Genomic DNA, 24,359 nt, shown 5'->3' on the forward strand with positions numbered 1-24,359 from the left:
ACCTAAACAGCTCGGGATCTCTTCGTTCTCATGTATCTTAATCTCTCAAGTATCTTCGTTCGTTTTCTAATTCTTCCCGATGTTTCTTTATCTTTTCTTCGTTCATTTTCAATTCTTACGGTGGTTCATTCAAGAATTCTCTTCCGTTGTTATCGTATCAATTCATTCGTTCTTTCCAAATTCTCTTCTATTGTTACTGGTGGTTCGCTGAAGACCTTCTCAAGTTTGCTCTATATCTATCTTAATCCTTTCTACGAGAATAAGTAGTATGCCAAATCCATTGTTAGTCATCAATTCAATTTGATGAATGATAAGCATACAATAAATCTTATTCTTATTTCCTCGAGGTGATTCAATTCTTTTCTTCCGGAGATTGTTCATGATGAAGTAATTCTCGGTTCTAGTGTTTCATCTTTTTCTTCCGGAGCTCCAAGTTATTTCAATTATATCATTTCAAAGCTTCATCTAATCATTGCAAGGCTTCTCCCGGAGTTCTTTTCAACTTTCCCTCTCGTTTGATCATTCTTTTATTATCGGAGTTCTTCATGGAGGATCAACATGGTGGCTCATCCAGGATTCCTTTCATTCTTCAATTGTTCTTCAAGATTTCTCTCGGAGTCAAGATCCGTCAAGCTATACTCTAAAATAAACATCGTGCTCAACACATGTTTTGTTTTGAGGAGTTCAAGCATTCTTCATCTTGCATTCCAAAGTGCAATTCTTTCTCTCTTATCTTTTGAGGTGGTGTTATGTCATTCTTGATAATTTTCTTCATGTTTCATGATTCACAAGTTGTCAAGAATGAGATATTTAAACCCATCATATTTTGTTCGTCCATGAGTTATTTCAACCATAATAATCTCTTTATTGGAGTTATATTGGTATAGATTTCACTTAAAGCCTTCTCGAAGGAATGTTGCTAATTGTGGTGTCTATCAATGATCCAAGTTTTCTCCTATCCTCTCGGCGAGAGAAGTTTTCATCTCTTCGTTGATCTCAAGCAAGAAATTGTTTCCGTAGTGACAGAACTTTGCCTCAATTTTGAGAAGTTTTCCATAATCCCATTACATGCTCATTCGTTTCGTTGTTGGTTTTTCCAACAACTCCGTTCAATCCTTCTTCGCAAGGATGCTTTCCAAGTTCATTCGTGGCAGAAGTTGTCATTTTCTTCTCCGTTCTTTTCTTCCAACCATTTAACTTCCATTCTTTCGTTCCGGAGGCATTGTGATGTTTTTTTTTCACTCATCATCTCGAATTGTGAAGATCATGTTCTTTCCTTGCTTATCCTTTTAACCGGAGGGTGGTGTTCTCCTTTCAAGTTCTTTCCATCGTATCAAGTTTTCCTTCTCTTTTCTACCGGAGTGTTGTCCAAATTATGTCATTCTCGTTCCTTGTTTCTCTTTTCCACCGGTGTGCTTTCATATTCCTTTTGGTCCATTAAGCTCTTGTTTCATGTCCATCAACCTAAAAGGTTCTTGCAATGTTCCTTGTTCCTATTGCTGATTGTTCACCTCCGTCGTGTCATTTCTTCACGCTTTGCGACCTCTCAAGGTTCATGGTTTCACTCGTTTGTCAAAGAAGCAACTTTGTTTTACCTCTTCCTCTTCCGCTTTTCTCCGGTGCCATCCTAGATCTCGAGACGAGATCCTCTTGTAGTGGTGGAGTGTTGTAACGCCCCGAGACCGACGCTCCAGAAGACTTCCAGATGCTCTGAGTTTCGTCGTGTGATTTGTTTTGTTTGTTGCATTCATCATGTCATCATCGCATTGCATCCGCATGTTTTCATAAAACTTGTAGTTGCTCGTAGTTGCCGCTTCTTCCTCGTCTCTGTTGACCTTTCTCAAGACCGACCATTCGTTTGCTGCCCGACCGTTTGACCCTCTCTACACAATACTCAACCCCTCGCCTGTGTCCGAAAACTTCCCCGAACCCGAACCGGACTATCGTTACCATTGGGTCCGGATCATCCCCCAACATTTCTAAAATATCTTCGTTTCTCCATTGGACTTCCTAACCTAATTTTTCTCTGCCGTCCGTTTACGATCGTATTGAAGTGATAGCCCGTACCCTAATCTCATTGCAATATAAATAGTGGGCAACCCTAGAAACTAGGGATCCTGTCCCATCCATCCATCCAATCCCTCCGCCGCCGCCGTTCCACCAAATCCCCTCGGGATCCCCTTCTCCTCGTTTTCCTCCACCCACCAACAGGAGCCCGAGCCCCTTCTCCCCTTCTCCCCGAGCTCCTCCGCTATTCCCAGCCCGAGCTCGTCGCCCACGCCTGCATCTCCTCGCCGGAGCAGCAACCGGACCGCAGCCGTGCCTCCTCCTCATCGCCTCGCCGGACATGAGTCCCCGGGAGACCTTCCGCTCCCTGCCTTTCTCCTTCCTCCTCTAATCTCTCTCCCTTCCTTGTTTGTTTTTTTCTCTGCCAAGAAACGAACGGGGCTCGCCCCTGCTGCCATCACCGCTGGTGCAAGCTTCTGCACCTCCCGTGCTCGCCATCGCCTCGCGCTTCCTTCCCCAGCCGTGCCTCGTCGGCCAGTCTCCATCGTCCCGCCTTGCTGCTCGAGCACCGCTCCGCACCTCCCTGCCCCGACGAGTCCCCGTCGTCCCGAGGCCACCCGTCTCCGTCCGGCCGGCAACGAGCAGTAGCTCGTCGGAGCGCGAGTTCCATCGGGTACGCCTCCCTCTGCCCGTCCCTCTCCTTCTCCTATTTCTAGCCTCCCCTGCCACTTCTCAGAATATATTGCCTCGCCATGGCCCTGCAGGTTCCCCACCGAACACTCCGCCAGTCTTCGATTTCGGTGGGGATCGACGGGATCCGCGTCGCTCTACTCGAGCTCGCCGTCCCTTGCGCCTCAAGTTCCTCCTGCCGGAGCCCCAAGTCCACCTCTGCCATCGTCCAAGTCCCGCTGCCGCCGAGCCTTTGCATCGCGCCGCTGCCTCCCCTGTTTCTGCTTCGAGCAGGAGAAAACGCTCCCAGCACCGCCCGCTCGCGTTGACCGCGCCGCCAGCGTGCCTGGGCCACCGCGTCGCCCTTCACCCGCATCAGCCCAGCAGCCTCCAGGCCCAGCGCCCCCCTTCCAGCCTGCCTCTTCCACAACCCGGGCCACGGGCCTCAAGGGCCCGATGTGAGCAGCTCCCCCGCGCCCTGGGCCAGATCTCAGTTTCGGCCCGTATAGTGTTTTTTTCCTGCCTGCGATTTTAGCTATTACCCAGAGTTTACAGATTTACAGAAAAACCCTCAACATCATGCATATAATAACTCCACAACCGTGCATCGGATTAAAATAATTTAAATATGTAAAATGCTTAGAATTTCATCTAGTTTCATAATATGCTACTTTCATCCATGGTAAAAATGTTTAACTTGCTGTTTGTTTAATTTTGCATAAATGCCATGTTAAAATGATTTATTTCACAACTATTTAACCGTAGCTCCGAATTTAATAAACTTTATATGTAAATGGGGTAGAAAAATGCCTAGTTTAACATGGTGTACTTTATTTTGCTGTTTAAAAACATTAAAATTATGGTTTTAGGCAGAACAGTACCAAATCTAAAATATGCACATGAGGATTTGCCGGAATTGTTGTTTGTTGTTTCCGGCCTCATTTAAATTGCCTAGATAGGTAGTTTTCTTATGCCTCACCTATTGCCATGTTAATAAACATTTAATATTGTTGGGTACATAACCGAGAGAGAACTAAATAATCGTATGTGGTGTTTCGTCAATATGCAACTCGTTGCATATTGAGCTCCACTTAATTTGTAGCATTGTTTGTTGCATTTTGCCATGCCATGCCTCATTAAATCGGACATGCATCATACTTGTGTGTGCATCATGCCATGTATATGTGGTGGTTGTTTACCATGTTGTTTGTTTCTTTCCGGGTTGCTTCTCTCGTTAGCTTTGGTTTCGTTCCAGAGTTGTGAGGATTCGTTCGACTATGTCTGTTTGTCTTCTTCATGGACTCGTTCTTCTTCCTTGCGGGATCTCAGGCAAGATGACCATACCCTCGAAATCACTTCTATCTTTGCTTGCTAGTTGTTCGCTCTATTGCTATGCCGCGCTACCTACCACTTGCCATATCATGCCTCCCATATTGCCATGTCAAGCCTCTAACCCACCTTTCCTAGCAAACCGTTGTTTGGCTATGTTACCGCTTTTGCTCAGCCCCTCTTATAGTGTTGCTAGTTGCAGGTGAAGATGAAGTTTGTTCCATGTTGGAACATGGATATGTTGGGATATCACAATATCTCTTATTTAATTAATGCATCTATATACTTGGTAAAGGGTGGAAGGCTCGGCCTTATGCCTGGTGTTTTGTTCCACTCTTGCCGCCCTAGTTTCCGTCATACCGGTGTTATGTTCCTTGATTTTGCGTTCCTTACGCGGTTGGGTGATTTATGGGACCCCCTTGACAGTTCGCTTTGAATAAAACTCCTCCAGCAAGGCCCAACCTTGGTTTTAACATTTGCCACCTAAGCCTTTTCCCTTGGGTTCTGCAGACTCAAGGGTCATCTTTATTTTAACCCCCCCCCCCGGGGCCAGTGCTCCTCTGAGTGTTGGTCCAAACTAGAGCACCGTGCGGGACCATCCCTTGGCAACTTGGGTTACATCGGTACCTGTACGCTTAGCTTATCTGGTGTGCCCTGAGAACGAGATATGTGCAGCTCCTATCGGGATTTGTCGGCACAGCGGGTGGTCTTGCTGGTCTTGTTTTACCATTGTCGAAATGTCTTATAAACCGGGATTCCGAGACTGATCGGGTCTTCCCGGGAGAAGGAATATCCTTCGTTGACCGTGAGAGCTTATAATGGGCTAAGTTGGGACACCCCTGCAGGCTATAAACTTTCGAGAGCCGTGCCCGCGTTTATGTGGCAGATGGGAATTTGTTAATGTCCGGTTGTAGAGAACTTGACACTCGACTTAATTAAAACGCATCAACCGCGTGCGTAGCCGTGATGGTCTCTTTTCGGCGGAGTCCGGGAAGTGAACACGGCTTTTGGGTTATGTTTGACGTAAGTAGGAGTTCAGGATCACTTCTTGATCATTACTAGTTGACGACCGTTCCGTTGCTTCTCTTCTCGCTCTTACTTGCGTATGTTAGCCACCATATATGCTGGTGCTTGCTGCAGCTCTACCTCATTACCCCATCCTTTCCTATAAGCTTAAATAGTCTTGATCTCGCGGGTGTGAAATTGCTGAGTCCTCGTGACTCACAGATACTTCCAAAACAGTTGCAGGTGTCGAGGATACCAGTGCAGGCGATGCTACCGAACTCAAGTGGGAGTTCGACGAGGACCTTGGTCGTTACTATGTTTCTGTTCCTGTTGATCAGTAGTGGAGCCCAGTTGGGACGATCGGGGATCTAGCAGTTGGGTTGTCTTCTTTTCTTTTGGTTCCGTAGTCGGACCTATGTGTGTACTCTGATTGATGTATGATTTATTTATGTATTGTGTGAAGTGGCGATTGTAAGCCAACTCTTTATCCCATTCGTGTTCATTACATGGGATTGTGTGAAGATGACCCTTCTTGCGACAAAACCACAATGCGGTTATGCCTCTAAGTCGTGCCTCGACACGTGGGAGATATAGCCGCATCGTGGGTGTTACATGGGCACACCACTTAGGGTAGATCGGATTGAACCCTGGTTAGCCACCGCCACTCCCCATGCCCATGCCGCACGACCGGACCTAGCAGTCCGCCGCTCGACGCTGCTCCCCGTATGTGTGGATACCTTGGAGGCATCGCATCTGTGGTGCTTGGACGAACCGTTTGAGGGAACCGCGAGGTGCCGTTCGCGGGAGATCACCGTTCACGGGTCTTCGCTGTTCGCGGGAGATCGGCAACGCGAGGAGGAGACGGCCCGGGAGATCGGCTACACGCATCACCAACTCTACTTCCGCTGTGGTGACTACGCGTCTAGTGGTAAACCCGATCCCGTGATCTATTTCCAGCAACATGATCTTGGGTGCGCGGTAGAAAATTTTATTTGGTGCTAGCGTAGCGTACCGCGTGTTCCAACAGTGGTATGAGAGCCTCCGTTGTGTGGTAATAGATTCGATGATATGCATATGAGATATGTAGATCGGTTCAGGTACGGGTCGATGAGATCGGTCGCGCATGTCAGTGTTGAAGGTTGGTTTCGTGATCTTGTTTCCGTGATCGTGATGCAGAGGTCGTGACACGACTTACCCCTACCGGTCGGTTGTCCGCCATTGGGGTAGACACTGGAACGTAAATCCAGATGCAGCACACGAAGATCAATGAGATTGATCGAATCGGAACATAGATCAACACCTTGGAAATGTGATTTCCGCGGTGTTGAAATCTGTTGGAGCGGTCTCGGTAAAACGGCTGTAACTTTTGCATACAAACTCCGATTTTGCTCCACGGCCTGTCAAACTGAAGCTAACGAGAAGTTGGATTAGCAGAGAAATGCTGGAACAGGATTTCGGCGCTTCTGGCTAGGCCAAAATCCGCTTGGAAGATAGAGTTTCAGGAGGTTTTATCTTCAGCGGTAGAACGTCTGACTCGTTTTTGCAGGGAATGACTGTGATTTGGTATAGCCCATGTATGTTGCATGTATATTATTGTTTCATGACCTGCGTGTCATGAGTGCGGCAACCGGCAGGAGCCATATGGTTGTCCCATTATTGTATTAATGACATGCGTGTCAACATGAGAAGCCATGTAATGTAATTTACTTTCAGTAGCTATTAGTTTTTAATCGCATAGTATCTTATGTAACACTTGGCGGTTGACACCATGGCATGGAGATGGAGATCACCACGAGGACAACCATGCATGGGCAGACTGCGCACGTGGAGATGAAGATCACCACGCGTTGTGAAAAGGGGCTATACCATATCACACATACATAAACTACCTGTGAAAGTTTATCCCTTTTATGCACCCTTCCTTTTGCATGGTAGATGTTTTAAGTAGGGTGATCCCTCAAAGAATGTCAAGTACAAATGCCTCCCCAATTGCTGCACCTTCACATATCAAGTATATTTAGTGGCGGGCCTATGAAATTAGGGTGCCACTAGATCTCCTTGAAGTGATGGGTTTGTGTCGAACACTTACACGCGGAGCATTGGTTGACTTGTCGTGGCTATCAAAACAGTTTTGGGCTACGAGGCATAGGAGTTGGCGAGGCATGAGATGTCCCCAACAACAAGAGTCGTATGGAGATACGATTAGCAAGAGTTGCTTACCGAGTGATCTTGTCCTCTAGCGGTGATGCAAAAGCTCACTAGTTGACATGTTGATCTTGGATCTTGAATCACTAAGTATCAACCAAGGGATGTTGATTTTAGTGGGAGTAATGATCTTATTAAAATGTTTAATATGAATTACTCTTCATGAATACATGTCTTAGTGTTTTGCATATTTCTGTTGTAGATCAATGGCACCACCTACTCAAGTTACCCCTTTTGCGTTGAAATCAATCCTGGAAAAAGATAAATTGAATGGAACAAACTTTACCACCTGGTATAGAAACCTGAGAATTGTTCTTAGGCATGAGAAAAAGGAACAAGTTCTAGAGAATCCGCTTCCAGAGGAACCTACCGATAATGCTAATGCCACAGCCAGAAATGCCTACCAGAAACTCGTTGATGAATCAAACGAGATCAGCTGTCTCATGCTGGCTTCTATGGAGCCCGATCTGCAGTAGCAGTTCGAAAATATTGAGGCTTTCGATATAATCGAGAACCTTAAGAGCATGTTTCAAATGCAGGCTAGGACCGAAAGGTTCAACGTCTGGCGATCCTTGATGGATTGTAAGCTGAAAGAGGGTGATCCACTGAGCCCGCATGTGATCAAGATGATCGGGTACATGCAAGCTCTGGATAGGCTGGGCTTCCCACTTAGGGATGAGTTGTCCACAGATACAATTCTGGGTTCTCTTCCGGACAGCTATGGGCCGTTCATCTCGAACTACCATATGCATGGGATGGAAAAGAAGCTCACTGAATTGCATGGGATGCTCAAAGTGGCAGAGCAGGATATCAAGAAAGGTACACATTGTCAAGTGTTGATGGTGCAGAACTCGGCTAAGTTCAAGAAGAGCTGGTCCAAGAAAAAGGCTAAGGCAAAGGGCAAAGAGAAGGAGGCAACTCCAACTACAGCCGCTGCGCCTAAGTCACGGACGGCTTCGGGGAGTATTTGCTTTCATTGCAAGGAACCCGGACACTGGAAAAGGAACTGTAGCAAGTGGCTTGCCGAGAAGGGCAAGAAGACTGGAAGTATGACTTCTTCTTCAGGTACACTTGTTGTATATGTTATAGACATTTATCTTGCTGATGTTTCTAGTAGCTCTTGGGTATATGATACCGGATCGGTTGTTCACATATGCAACTCGATGCAGGGGCTAAGCAGAACTAGGAATGTCGCAAGAGGAGAAGTTGACATTCGCGTCGGGAATAAAGCAAGAGTTGCTGCATTGGCCGTCGGCACTATGCAACTTAATTTACCTTCAGGATTTGTAATGGAACTTGATATTGTTATTATGTTCCTGCTTTGAGTCGAAACATTATTTCTGCCTCATGTTTGATGAGACAAGGTTATGAATTCAGTATTAAGGACAATGGTTGTTCTATTTACTTGAATAATATGTTTCATGGCTTTGCACCCGTTGTAAATGGGTTATTTATCCTAGATCTTGAAGGTGAATCAGTCTATAACATAAATGTCAAGAGGCATAAGCCTAATGAGATAAATCCGACTTACATCTGGCATTGTCGACTAGGACACATTAGTCAAAAGCACATGATGATGGAATTCTAACTTCGTTTGAGTTTGAATCATTCGAGACATGCGAGTCTTGCCTACTCGGTAAGATGACTAAGACTCCTTTTGCAAAGAGTTGCGAGAGGGCGTCCGAGTTGTTGGAACTTATACGTAGTGATGTATGTGGACCAATGAGCACGGCAGCCAAAGGTGGTTTCCAATACTTCATGACTTTCACCGACGACTTGAGTAGATATGGATATGTCTACTTGATGAGGCACAAGTCAGAAACTTTTGAAAAGTTCAAGGAGTTTCAGAATGAAGTGGAAAATCAACTCGGCAAGAAAATCAAACTTCTACGATCTGATCGTGGCGGTGAGTATATGAGCCAGGAGTTTGATGATCATCTGAAGAATCGTGGAATAGTTCCACAACTGACTCCTCCGGGTACGCCATAGAGAAATGGTGTGTCAGAACGGAGGAATCGGACCCTGTTGGACATGGTCCGATCGATGATGAGTCAGTCGGATTTACCCTTGTCATTTTGGGGATATGCTCTAGAAACTGCAGCTTTCACACTAAACAGGGTACCATTTAAGTCTGTAGATAAGACACCATATGAGATATGGACTGCGAAGAGTCACAGTTTGTCTTTTCTGAAAATTTGGGGATGTGAAGTGTTACGCCCACGATGCGGCTATATATCCCACATGTCGAGGCACGACTTAGAGGCATAACCGCATTGTGGTATTATCGCAAGAAGGGTTATCTTCACACAATCCCATGTAATGAACAAGAATGGGATAATGAGAGTTGGCTTACAATCGCCACTTCACACAATACATAAATATAATTCATACATCATCCAACATCCACACATAGACCGACTACGGTCAAATCCAAATGAAAATAAGATAACCCCAAATGCTAGATCCCCGATCGTCCCCACTGGGCTCCACTACTGATCATCAGGAAAAGACACATAGTAACGACCACGTTCCTCGTCGAACTCCCACTTGAGGTCGATTGCATCATCTGCACTGGCATCGTCGGCACCTGCAACTATTTTGGTAGAATCTGTGAGTCACGAGGACTCAGCAATCTCACACCCGCGAGATCAAGACTATTTAAGCTTATAGGAAAGGATGGTGTAATGAGGTGGAGCTGCAGCAGGCACTAAGCATATATGGTGGCTAACATATGCAAAAGAGAGCGAGAAGAGAAGCAACAGAACGGTCGTCATCTAGTAATGACCAAGAAGTAATCCTGAACTCCTACTTACGTCATTCTTAGCTCAAACCGTGTTCACTTCCCGGACTCCGCCGAGAAGAGACCATCACGGCTACACACATGGTTGATGTATTTTAATTAAGTCAAGTGACAAGTTCTCTACAACCGGACATTAACAAATTCCCATCTGCCTCATAACCGCGGGCATGGCTTTCGAAAGATAATACCCTGCAGGGGTGTCCCAACTTAGCCCATTATAAGCTCTCACGGTCAATGAGGGATAAACCTTCTCCCGGAAAGACCCGATCAGTCTCGGAATCCCGGTTTACAAGACATTTCGACAATGGTAAAACAAGACCAGCAAAGCCGCCCGAATGTGCCGACAAATCCCGATAGGATCTGCACATATCTCGTTCTCAGGGCACACCGGATGAGACATCCTACGAGTAAAACCAGACCTCGAGTTTCCATGACGGGGCCCCGCAGTCTACTCAGTTCGGACCAACACTCGAAAGATGACCCTCGGGCTCGCGAAAACCCAAGGGAAAAAGGCTTAGGTGGCAAATGGTAAAACCAAGGTTGGGCCTTGCTGGAGGAGTTTTATTCAAGGCGAACTGTCAAGGGGGTTCCATAAATCACCCAACCGCGTAAGGAACGCAAACTCAAGGAACATAATACCGGTATGACGGAAACTAGGGCGGCAAGAGTGGAACAAAACACCAGGCATAAGGCCGAGCCTTCCACCCTTTACCAAATATATAGATGCATTAATTAAATTAGAGATATTGTGATATCCAAAATATCCATGTTCCAACATGGAACCAACTTCATCTTCACCTGCAACTAGCAACGCTATAAGAAGGACTGAGCAAAAGCGGTAACTTAGCCAAACAACGGTTTGCTAGGAAAGGATGGTTAGGGGCTGACATGGCAATATGGGAGGCATGATATAGCAAGGGGTAGGTAGCGTAGCATGGCAATAGAACGAACAACTAGCAAAGCAAAGATAGAAGTGATTTCGAGGGTATGGTCATCTTGCCTGCAAGGTTCTCAGAGTTGTCGAAAGCTTGATCCTCGTAAGCGTACTCAACAGGTTCCTCGTTCACGAACTCGTCTCCCGGCTCTACCCAAGACAAGAACACAAACAACGGAACCAAGATCAAACACGGTGCAATGCGCAAACAACATGATGCAAAACATGAATGATATGCAAGATGTGATATGCGATGCATATGCGTGCTCCGGAAGAAAAATGATGAACAAGGCAGTAACTTAGCAAACCAAGTATGCCACTAAAAAGATAAGATGATTTCGGTCGAAATCGATATAAAGATCACCGGAAACGGATGCACGGTTTGCAAATGGCAAGCAAAACAAGAATGACACGAATCTATGATTAACAGCATGATAGCACATAAAATGCAACAAAAAACTATTCTACAGCACTCCAACATAGCAACAAAGCATATGACAGTAATCTACAGGAGATGCTTGACAAAAGATGTACACTGAGCTACGGCTAGTTCACACCACAGCAGGTTCAACCAGGCATGGCAAAAGTGCAAAAGATAACAGGTTCACAGACTTGGTGAAATTACTGGACATGGCTGAAACAGCATCAGGTAGCAATGTACAGAGCACGAAATTGACATGCTACAGGACCTTAACATGGCAAAACAAGGCATGGAAGTATTCTACTAAATGCATATGACAAAAGTTTCTTACTGACCATAAGCCAAAAAGGAACAGAAGATATGATGGCAACCATGTAAACATAGCAAGTTCCGTTAACAGGTTTCAGACTTAGCAGAAAACAGAGCATGGCAGAAACAGTAATATGAAGGCATCTTGGTGAGCTTGATGCACTCATCACAAAGCAATGCATGACAAAAAAAAGCATACCTACAGCAAGATGGCATGTTTATGAAGCTATCCATGGCAAGAGAAAATAAATATCATGAAAGAAACAACTACAACAAGCTTGGCAAAATTGAATAACATGTAAACAATCTGCCAGAAATATTTTATAGCAAAAGTAGAGCAAGATTGAGTCATGCTATAGTACTCTATAATTGCAAACAAAGGCATGAATGGATTAATTACAACAATATCTACAAAACATCCTTACTGAATATCACCAAAATAAGCATGGATCTCTCTGTAGACACACGGATACATAGCAACAAAATAACAGCAGACAAAGACTTGGTAAATTTACTAAGTCCCTGAAATCAGAAACATTGCGGAGCCTAGTTTGCATGCTTGTGCTAGTCACCACAGAGATCAAACAAATACATGGCATACACCTCTATAAAGATGGCATGGCATACAACAAAACACATGTAGAGTTCATGGCCATAAGATGCACATATTAAATGCAACAAAAATAACAAATCCTCAAGTTCTGATAAGTAACAGCAGATAACAGCAACTAGTACTCTTGCACCAGAGATTTGGGCATCAAGCTGGACTCAAATGAACATGACCCAATGGAACAAAATGAAGAACATCACGAGACGAACATTTCGATATATTACACGCGTGAAACGGAGCTATATGCATAGAGTTATGATGCGACGAACATGGGCATGTAATGTCAAAATTTCAGGACTTGGAGATTATTTCGGGGAGGAGAAGAAAAAGTCAACCTCCGGTGCTCGATTGGATCTGGCCGGGGCGCGAGCTCGACGGGGCGGGGACGGCGGCCGGCGACGGAGGGGAAGGAGGCGGCGAGGAGGAGCTCCCGGAGGGCGAGGGGACGGCGACCCGGCGGAGAGGAGGCGGCGCCGAGCGGCGGCGACGCGGGAGGGCGCCGGCCGGCGACGGCGAGGCGGCGCGGGCGCGGGACGGCGGGCGCGTCGGCGCCGGCGAGGAGGCGGGGCGCGCGGTGGAGGAGAGAGAGGGCGGCCGGCGGCGGTGACGTGGCGCGTCCTGGTTGGTCGGGCGCGGCGGCGGGTTTCGTCCGGCGCCGGGCGGACACGTCCGGGGCGCGGAGGGAGAGGCTAGGGTTTCGGGGATCCGGAAATTTCGGGGGGTCTCACATATATATAGCTAGAGGGAGCTAGGAGGCTCCAAATGGGGTGCGGTTTTCGCCCACACGATCGTGATCGAACGACCTAGAGCATGGAAGTGACTTAGAGGGGTTTTGGGCTGTTTAGAGGGGGGTTTTGCTGCAACACACAAAAGGACTTTGCGGTTACCCGGTTAACCGTTGGAGCATCAAACGACCTCCAAATGGAACGAAACTTGACCGGTGGTCTACCGGTGGTATACCAAGGCCACTTGACAAGCCTCGGTCCATTCCGAGAACGTTCAACACCCGCTCACGAAAATAAACGAAAAGGGGTGCGTCGGAGGAGGTGGGAGTGCCGGATTGCAAAACGGACAACGGGGAAAATGCTCGGATGCAAGAGACGAACACGTATGCAAATGCAATGCACATGATGACATGATATGAGATGCATGACATGAACAAAATCCAAAACGAAAGACAAAACCCGACCACGAAGGAAATATCATAACACATAGCCGAAAATGGCAAGAGTTGGAGTACAAATATGGAAAGTTACATCCGGGGTGTTACATGAAGCATATGTCAAGCGACTCCAGTCGGATAAGCTCACACCCAAATCGGACAAGTGCATATTCGTGGGATATCCAAGGGAAACCTTGGGATATTACTTCTACAACCGTGAACAGGGCAAAGTGTTTGTCGCTCGACATGGAGTTTTCCTTGAGAAAGAGTTTCTCAATCGGAAGGCTAGTGGGAGGACGGTCCGACTAGAAGAAATTCGAGAACCACACGGGGACGTTCCGGTAGGTGATACTGTCACACCGGAGTTAGTCAGGGAACCCGTAGTGGAGTCGACACCGGTTCCACGGAGGTCGGAAAGGTTACGCAATTTGCATGACTGCAATGTGTTGTTCTTGGAGAACAACGAGCCGACTACGTATGCGGAAGCGATGGAGAGCCCTGATTCCGAGTTATGGCTTGAGGCCATGAGATCCGAATTAAAGTCCATGGATGACAATCAAGTTTGGAACTTGGTTGATCTGCCAGATGGCGTTCGAGCCATTGAGTGCAAGTGGATCTTTAAGAAGAAAACTGATATGGACGGAAATGTCATAGTCCATAAGGCTCGACTTGTTGCTAAAGGTTATCGACAAGTTCAAGGAGTTGACTACGATGAGACTTACTCACCGGTAGCGATGCCTAAATCAATTCGGATCATTCTTGCTATAGCGGCATATTTCGACTATGAAATATGGTAGATGGATGTCAAAACGGCTTTCCTTAATGAAAATTTAAGCGAGGATGTGTATATGACACAACCCGAGGGTTTTGTCGATCCAAAGAAGTCTAGCATGGTATGCAAGCTTCAGAGATCCATTTATGGATTAAGGCAAGCATCTTGGAATTGGAACATTCGTTTTAATGAAGCTTTCAAAGAGTTTGGCTTCATCAAGAATGACTGTGATCATTGTGTATTCAAGAAGGTCAATGGGAGCTCAGTTGCATTTCTGATCTTATATGTGGATGACATATTATTGATTGGAAATGATGTTCAAATGCTTGAATCTGTCAAGGACTCATTGAAAAATAGTTTTTCTATGAAGGACTTGGGAGGAGCATCTTACATTTTGGGAATCAAGATCTATAGAGATAGATCGAGAAGGCTTATTGGATTAAGCCAGAGTGCGTATATTGACAAGGTGTTGAAGCGGTTCAACATGCAAGATGCCAAGAAAGGTTTCTTGCCCATGTCACATGGCATTAGTCTTAGCAAGACTCGGAGTCCTACGACTCCTGATGAGCAAAGACGCATGGATGGGATTCCGTATGCTTCGGCTGTTGGGTCCATCATGTATGCTATGGTATGTACTCGTCCCGATGTTAGTTTTGCTCTTAGCGTGGTGGGCAGATACCAGGCTGATCCAGGGGAGAGTCACTGGACAGCGGTTAAGAATATCCTTAAGTACTTGAGAAGGACTAAGGATATGTTCCTGGTTTATGGAGGTGAGGATGAGCTCGTTGTAAATAGTTACACCGATGCTAGTTTCCAAACAGATAGGGATGATAGTCGATCGCAATCTGGGTTTGTGTTCATTCTGAACGGAGGAGCAGTGAGCTGGAGGAGCTCCAAGCAAGATACGGTAGCTGATTCTACCACAGAGGCCGAGTACATTGCGGCTTCTGAAGCTGCAAAAGAAGGTGTTTGGGTGAAGAATTTTATTTCTGATCTTGGTGTGGTTGAGGGCGCGTCTAATCCATTGGACCTCTATTGTGATAATAGTGGTGCCATTACGCAAGTCAAGGAACCACGGAACCATCATAAAACCCAACACATACTTAGGCGTTTTAACCTTATTCGCGACATTGTCGAAAGAGGTGATGTAAACATATGCAAGGTACACACGGATGCAAATGTTACTGATCCATTGACGAAGCCTCTCCCACGTCCGAAGCATGAGGCGCACATGAGCTCCATGGGCATACGATGCCTAAATGATTGACTCTAGTGCAAGTGGGAGACTATTGGAGATATGCCCTAGAGGCAATCATGTGATGATGATATTTCCATATGTATTCATGAGTCCTTTGTATTGTCCTTGAACATCATCAATGATATGTATCAATAAGTATGTGACTTGTTTGTGGAACTATGTATTGTATGATGATTGTTTTAATGGTCCCTAGTTGATAAGGTTATGCGGACACATATCCTTGACTAGTATACGACTCGGTTGATGACTATGTTTCACAGGTCATGTGCATGGAGATGCTAAACCGATAGTATGGGCTCGGGGATGGAGATCACCGAGCCGGATAGACCCATTTTGAGACACGGCGAGATATAGTCATCTGTTAGTCTCAAGTGCAATGTCTATGCCATGTCCTAGACCTGAGGTCCTCGCATGTTCTCGGGATGAGGATCGACTCACTTAGGGTCTATCAAATGCTACTCCGTAACTGGGTAGTTATAAAGTTAGCTTTCAGGTGAGTCGTGAGACATGCCGCGAGACATGGTTGACCAAGATGGAATTTGCCCCTCCTATTTGGAGAGATATTCTCTGGGCCCTCTCGAGTGATCAGATTCGGAAAGCATGGCCATGCGACTTGGATTAAGTGTTAAACCAGTTCGGGAATCTGTATCATGGTTTTGAGAAGAGAGGTCGAGCTAACACAAGGGTGACAAGTACTCGCCTTGAGCTCGACAACAAATATCGTGAGGCAAAAGGAATGTTGCATATGCCACATTGTTGAGGTTCGTCAAACGACTTTACGCCCACATGGGAGTTGGCACGTTCTGCTAGGAGCCGCTACCAACTATCTACTCTGGTCGTGTCCATGTGTACGTGAACCTAGAGGGTCGCACACTTAAGGGGCTGCAGCCCATTCGGATTGGATCTGCGTGGAAAATGGATGTGGACTCCTAGTGGGCTCAAGTGTTGAGCCCACCTCGGCGGTCTATATAAAGGGGAGTGGGCACACCACTTCGGGTAGATCGGATTGAACCCTGGTTAGCCACCGCCACTCCCCATGCCCATGCCGCGCGACCAGACCTAGCAGTCCGCCGCTCGACGCTGCTCCCCGTACGTGTGGATACCTTGGAGGCATCGCATTTGCGGTGCTTGGACGAACCGTTCGAGGGAACCGCGAGGTGCCGTTCGCGGGAGATCACCGTTCACGGGTCTTCGCTGTTCGCGGGAGATCGGCAACGCGAGGAGGAGACGGCCCGGGAGATCGGCTACACGCATCACCAACTCTACTTCCACTGTGGTGACTGCGCGTCTAGTGGTAAACCCGATCCTGTGATCTATTTCCAGCAGCATGATCTTGGGTGCGTGGTAGAAAATTTTATTTGGCGCTAGCGTAGCGTACCGCGTGTTCCAACACCCATGACACGACGACGTGACTCGGCGCCTTGCTCATGTATATCATCCATCACAACAACAATCTATAAAACAGCCTAGCTAGAGAGGGTACTGAGGGAGTCCTGGACTAAGGGGTCCTCGGGCGTCCGGCCTGTTATCTGTTGGGCCGGACTGATGGGCTATGAAGACATGAAGGCCGAAGACTATACCCGTGTCCGGATTGGACTCTACTTGGCATGGAAGGCAAGCTACGCGACCGATTATGAAGATTTCCTCCTATGTAACCGACTCCGTGTAACCCTAGATCTCTCCGGTGTCTATATAAACCGGAGGGAATAGTCCGGATAGGACAGATTCATTACCATATACTCATAGGCTAGAATTCTAGGGTTTAGCCATTACGATCTCGTGGTAGATCAACTCTTGTAACACTCATATTCATCAAGATCAATCAAGCAGGAAGTAGGGTATTACCTCCATAGAGAGGGCCCGAACCTGGGTAAACATTGTGTCCCCCGTCTCCTGTTACCATCGATCCTAGACGCACAGTTCGGGACCCCCTACCCGAGATCCGCCGGTTTTGACACCGGTACCTATATATGTATCGTGAGCGACCGATCATAGTGCCACTGCACACGAGTGTGTGTTTGATCGATTCGTCCATTATTTGTAAGTTATGCATGGTTGTGTGGTGTCTAATGGTGGTCATCGAAGACTAGCTGGCGACAAGAGCGGTTGCATGGACGCCTGGTTGTTAATACATGCCGCATACGCTTCAAAGGCTCGTCATCCATGAGTTCACATTTTACCACCACGCCAGCGTTTGACCACCCTAGCCTACCGAAACCACTTCCATCGCTAGCGCGTGCTTCCCTCCTGAAACGGTCACCGTCTCTCCAGAACGTCAATGCCGCATTCATGGGACTTAACTGGAGGTGCAGTTGGTGTGTCACTGACATGCGGGCCAGATGCCTATTGGACCCACATGTCAGTGACCCAACTGCACCTGCAGTTAAGTCACTGAAGCAGCGTCCGCATTCATGCCCGACATGACCTCTCACTGGCGCCGGCATTGCAGCAGCGCGACGGCGAGAGAGCGCCACCCGTGCAGCATCCCGGTGCAAGCGACTGCTCCGCGTTAATGACACCACGGCCATCCTTCCGTCTGCCACCCACATTAATGACGCACGGCTGCCGACAAACCTACTTCGGCGCCAGCCGTCCATCCATCTGCCGTGGCTCATTGCCATCCGCCCGCTATATTAACTTGAGCCCTAGCTCCCAGCCATAGCCAAAGACCCACACTCACTCTCCTCCGGTCCCTTCCTTCTGTCGGCACCACTCCAACCATGGCCTCCTGGCGCTCCAAAGCTCTCTTGGACGTACTGTCGCAGGAGCAGACGAAGGACATCAGCGGCTCCGCTCCGCGCACGCTCCAAAGCTCTCTTGGACGTACTGTCGCAGGAGCAGACGAAGGAGATCGCCGGCTCCCCCCCCCCCCGGCCGCCCTCCGCCGCCACGACCACGAAGCCAGGGTGCGTGCACGGGCGCAGCCGGCAGCGAGGAAGAGTAGTACACGGTAGGTCACCGCCGCTCTGGTCTTAGGAAGGCCACCGCTCCTCCACTCAGTCGACGCCAAGCTTGGTGGGGTAAACATCGGCGGCCGATTAGCCGCTTGACGGTGATGTGGAGGCGGAAATCTTCAGAACCTTGTGCACTGGAGGAGGAGATTATAGAGGCGGAGCTAGAAAAAGCCGAGGCAGATGAGGAGGAGGCAAAGGCAATGGCCAGCGTTCTCGGGGCTCATGGCCGGACATGGTGTTCGGGCGTCGGCGATCGTTTAGATTAGGTTTACAGTAGGTTTTAGTATGGTTTGTAAGAAATATGTAATGAATTTCGTCCAATTTATAGGAAAAGTTTTCGAAATGTAATGAATTTCATCCGGTTAATTTGAAATTTGCTTTGTTTGCACGAATTTCATCCGGTGAGTTCATATAGTTGTTGAAAGGTACGCGGGCAGCATTGGATGTTACGCTTTGCAAGTTCAAAAGGAAAAGGCGGCACACTTACGACTCGTACGCGTCGCGTTCGCGTCGCACCCCCGACAGTCCGGCTCGCACACCGCTCACCAGAGGGGACACGTGTTGTCTTGCATTTTCACTGACATGTGGGATTGCAATTGAATAAACCGTCGATAGCCAAAATCTAATCGCTCAGCGGGCGTCAGCTAAGAAGAGAGAGACGGGGGAGGGAGAAGAGATCGCTCGCCCGCCGTGCATGGACTCCAAGAAATATATGGTGATAATGTGAGGTGGGCCATGCGGGAGTCCGGACCGCTTCCAAGCCCGCTTCTGACCGCCCTGGCCCACCAGAAAACCCCGCCCCCTCCCGCGCGCGCTCCCTCCTCAGACGCCAGCTGCCCGCATTCATAGCAAGTAGTACTAGTAAAATACTGGGCTATAAGCCCGCTTATGTGGAGGAGAGAGAGGCATTGACAAAGTCAAGGAGTGGGCTCTGCAAGAGCCCGTCTCTACAGGTGCTCCTAGGTATAAAAACCTAATTCTAAAAAAATAGGTATAAAAAACAATAGTGTCTAAAAAAGAAAGGTAAAAAACATTTGAGAGGAAATAGATAGAGAGAAAGTGAGAAAAAGTTGTAACCTTATAGCCAACACTATGGTAGTACTACATGAGGAAGGAGGGATTTGTGCACATGCCAAGTTCACTGGGCTGCCGTGTTTCACACTCCTCCGTCGTAACAGTGGAGACAATAGCTTTCATCAAAAATAAACAATGAATACTCGTTGCTCGTCCTCTATATCGAAAAGAATACTTTCATTTGCCGACATGTGGGACATCGACCATCCTGGTCCACCTGCATGCACAAAATTATCCTGGTCCAGCCCGGTCGTAGCACAGGCCCAACCTTTCCCACTGTAAGTTGGTCGGACGAAGGAACAATCATGACTTCGTTGAATTCCGCTTCTTCAAGAAAACTTACTCTACCCGCAATACTGCTACCACACGCAAAGACTGGATGGCACTGTAGCACGTCATATCACTGAAACCCACTAGGCCAAACTAGCCCGCCTAGGATTTGTACTCCCTCCGTTTCAAAGTTAGTACAAAGTTGAGTCATCTATTTTGGAAAGGAGGGAGTACGTCTCTGTACTGCTATGATTTTGTGTTCTCAAAAAATATCCTTTGTCAATCTAACGATTAGGAGTAGAAAGAGGGTCTTTCTCTCTCTCTCTAGATCTCTCTCCATCCCACAACCCCTCTAGCACCTGCCTTTGGCTGTATGATAGGTGGGTCAGCCACATGTTGGGCCCACCTGTCATACACCCAAAGGCAGGTGCAGTAAGTCAATGAAGCTGCGTCCCTAGCACATGTACACACTCTTTGTAGCCACTATGAAAGTACGACGTCACTACACATTCACGCTTCCAACAAAAAATTTCACATTCACGCATGTTACAAGTACGTGCCAATTTTGCTGGCTATTAATGTGAGGCCTCCTTTGGTTTAGTGGAATCTTGTAGGAATTTCATAGGATAGGATTTCTATAGGAAAATTTTCTGTAGAGCCCTTTGGTTTATAGGAATGGAATCATATTCCTATGGAGGAATTCTTCCTATCCTCCACATTTCATAGGAAAATAAACATTAGCCTAGACTCAATGGAAAAAATCCTATGATGTGAATCAAAGGGCATCTCCTTTCCTATTCCTACTAATAGGATTTAAGATACATGTCATCTCATTTCCTATGACTTTCCTATTGCTACGATTTTCCTACCCTATGAACCGAATGAGGCCTGAATGTGTCCGTGTCAACTATTGTCTGGTCGATTGCTAAGCCTACAATTTTAGGAGCTTGGGCAATTGGCCGATCGATGACGGATCAGACCTATAAGCGTACCATGAGCTCATCAGCCCCAACGTTTCTCTTAGGTGAGTGTTTTACAAGTACTATAGCTCGCACAGTAGCTAGCCTACTAACACCAAGAATCATCAAACAAGCCCTGCTGATTCGATAAACAGTTCAAACTTACATCTAATTAAGCATGCCATATATTACATCAAAAGCTGGTGAGGATACATCTGTTTCCATAACTCGGAGAGGGTTCGCATGATTCACTATCAAACAAAAGTAGCAAGTACCGCCCACACAAGACAGTGCACTAGCCCTAAGATGGTTTGATAACATGCATCGTTCTGGTAATTAAACACAAAGCAAACTACCCTGAAGGATTAGTGCGACCAACTATTTCTTGTCATCGACCTCTCGGGCAATGACCACAGCACGGACAGCGGCATGGGAATCGATCTTTGGGGCGATGTCCACAGGACAGACCGCGACATAGGAATCGATCTCTGGGGCGATGTCCACAGGATGGACAGCGGCATCGGAATCAATCTCCGGGGCGATGTCCACAGGATGGACCGCGACATCGAGAACGATCACTGGGGCGTCGTCCACAGGACGAACCGCGACATCGCAATCATCAAGGACGTCCACCGGCACCTGCACAACCCTAACATATTAGCAAGCACATTGCAAATAATCAAAAACCACAACTATGGTAAGCCATTATTTTTTACCTTGTGCAGCTCACCGGGGGATCCCAGCCCTCCGGGGGCCATCTCCTCATCCTCGATGGGGGCCATCGCCTTGCCAGGGAAATACTGCTTCTGAACATCGACTATCTCCTCAAACTCGGCCTTGAGCCTCTCATAGATGGCCATTAGGGTTTCTGGGGTAGGCACGGTGGGGCCCTTGTTGTTGTTCCAGCTTTCTCTAAGGAGTTAGTCCGCCAACGTTGTCAACTCTTTGGCCAGTGCTTGTTTCTTGGAGTTCTTCATCTCCATGAGTTGGCCCGCCAACATGGTCAACTCGTTGGTCGGTGATCGCTTCCTGGAGATCTCTGTCTCGAGTGGGTTGTCCGCTGGAAACTCTTTGCCTAGTGCTCCAGGATCCATCAATGAACTGATAAACAAAAAGCAACCGAAAGGAAACCACAATCGCAATGAAAACGGGAAAAGAATAGGCTGTGAGAATCGGTCGGTGCTTCGCAAAAAGAAGATTCTTGGAATGAAAATATAGTAGCATCACTGATTCGCCCACCTTTCCTTCGTCGGTACAGAAGAAAAATGGCAGAAGTGAGTAGCTTGGAGTAAGGTTTTCTTCAAGAAAGGGGAGAAAGGGCTTCAAAGAGCGTTCTAGTGAAATGATGGTTGCTTCGTCCAGTCCAACTTCCAGGCCACTTTTACCACTGCTGGTAAAGGTATGGGTTTTGTGATATGACGGGTCATGACGGCCACGCCGGGGTGACCGTTGAGTCTCGACTGTATCACCTCGCTGTGATTTGGTGGATGGCACGCGGGCCCGGATGCTTTCTTTGATGTCCTGCATGTAGATAGAGCGGCTAGTCATATACTGTATAGTAGTAGTTTGGATGACAAACGAGGAGCTCCGTCCTGGTTTATTGGTCCCTATGATAATCTGTGCCAAATTTTCACTATAAATTTAACTGACCAAATGTTCATGCATGTCACAAAAAATTACTTCATTGAAAACTATGTTCAAATACGAATCAAAGGATATAATTTTTGTCAACATGCACTAACATTTTGTCAGTTAAATCTTTGGTTAAAATTTAGCACAAATTACAAAGGGGCCCAAGAAATATTGTACTCTCACATTTTGTTTTGAGGATACTCCCACATAGAAAACATAAATAATAATGCATGTTGGGGCAGCCCATGTTTCCGATAATTTTAGCTGTGGGCTTGTTCACAAATATTATGAGGCGGTGGTTGTTCATTTAATGCAGGGTCTAGTACCAGACTTGAACGATACAAAGTGCGACCTGGCACACCATAATACCACGTGGAATAAGCGGGTAGCTATCTCAAAAAACAATGAACAACTAAAAAATGGCGACCTGGCACATACACAATTTTAAACGATTGTTTTGATGGAGTGAAAAAAGAAAACTACCCCACTGTACGTATATATATATAGGCCGGAGCCTCCGCGCTTGCTTGCTAGGGTTGCTCTATTCACACACTCTCATCCTCTCCAGATCTAAACAAGATAGCGGTGCTAACACTGTCTTTCTATCCTCACCACTGGTTACAGATCCGGACATATCCCCCTCCGTCGGTGAAGGGGAGGAGGGGCAGCATTTAGGTCGTTGTCGACAGCGAGGGAGGAGACCCACTGCTGGCCGCACCGTTATCTCTGGCCGAGCGCTGGCGCGGGTGGTCCTCCGATCCCTTCGTTGTTTCCCTAGTGTGGGCGGATCCGGCCTCCCGCCGCCCACCTATCCACATCCCGACGACCTTCAGGTATATCTTCCTTCGAAACCGGCCTAGATCTACTTCCCCAGCTTGCTACGTCGCTGCATGTGCATCATTTTCTACCTCTCAGCCGCTCTCGATCGGATGGTCCAACGTCACATTTTTTTCTATTGTTAGAGGTAAAGCTACTTCACGGAGTCGAATCTTGTACTTGGTTCAAACAATAAATAAAGGGGGGAAATTTAGTATGTACATCGGACTTGGTACAAACAGGAAGGAAAGGGGGTGAAAGTAGTACAGACTGGTCATCCAACCGGTCTCTTGGTCGAAAAGGGAAATATAGGGGAAACGTTGTACATAGTGGTATGACCAGGACTAGATTTGCTATCCACACATAGGAGTAGGTGGCTAGAGTGAACAAAAATGGGACCAACCCAGATATGTTTCTTGGATGTTTATTTCTCGGGGCAACAAACTCTAAATCACCACTTTATGCCCCGGTTTAGGTACATGGTGCTGGACTGCTGGTGCACCCACTGTCCCATGCCCTTCTACCAAATATTTAGTTATTCTTAATCTAATGCCCCAGGTAAAATGAAGCCATGCCACTGTTATAAGCCATGACAAGTTTAGCCAATTGTTTTTGCCAGTAATTGTTTGAGACTCTAACTGTTTCCTCTGTAGCTTTTTGTGCAAACAGGGATATCCATTTCATCTTGTTGCTATTGTGACCTTTTGATGCACTGCACAAAACACTTCTTAAAAGAAGTGACTTTTGTGTTGTTTAGCTGGAATGTCAAAATGGAACCGTTGGTTCATTTTGGTGGAACTGTACAAAGGGAGATATGTGTTCCAATCCTCATCATCCATATTGGCACCATAACCTTCCTTTAGGTAAGAATGATATTTAATGCATGTGTTCATCTCTATTTTGCGACTGCCATGAGAAAATAATGCTATTGTTTACTAGTACACTTGTACTCCCTCACTGACAAAAGCAATTCTGAAATAGAAGGCCAACCATGTACTTGGTTTCACCAACTAGTGAGGAGAAAGAGAAACAGAGCATGAAGAGGAAGAAGAAGAAGAAGAATAAAGAGGAAATGGAGATCACACGATGGTACCGTCCTATGTTATCCTGACATCTAGCTAGTGGTATTGTATTGCTGTGTTGCTACTAGTCTTAATTTACTTGGAAGACTAG

At 47.0% G+C, this 24,359-nt stretch overlaps 1 long non-coding RNA gene across 1 annotated transcript; it reads left to right on the top strand.

Moving 5' to 3' along the window:
- Positions 1-2,114: 2,114 nt before the first annotated feature.
- On the top strand, positions 2,115-5,678 carry LOC141020950 (uncharacterized). Its single transcript, XR_012180946.1, has 3 exons — positions 2,115-2,680; positions 2,772-4,005; positions 5,248-5,678. It is a non-coding gene; the product is annotated as an uncharacterized lncRNA (long non-coding RNA).
- The last annotated feature ends 18,681 nt before the right edge of the window (positions 5,679-24,359 follow it).

Source organism: Aegilops tauschii, chromosome 3 (assembly GCF_002575655.3).
Source record: "Aegilops tauschii subsp. strangulata cultivar AL8/78 chromosome 3, Aet v6.0, whole genome shotgun sequence".
Lineage (NCBI taxonomy): Eukaryota > Viridiplantae > Streptophyta > Magnoliopsida > Poales > Poaceae > Aegilops > Aegilops tauschii.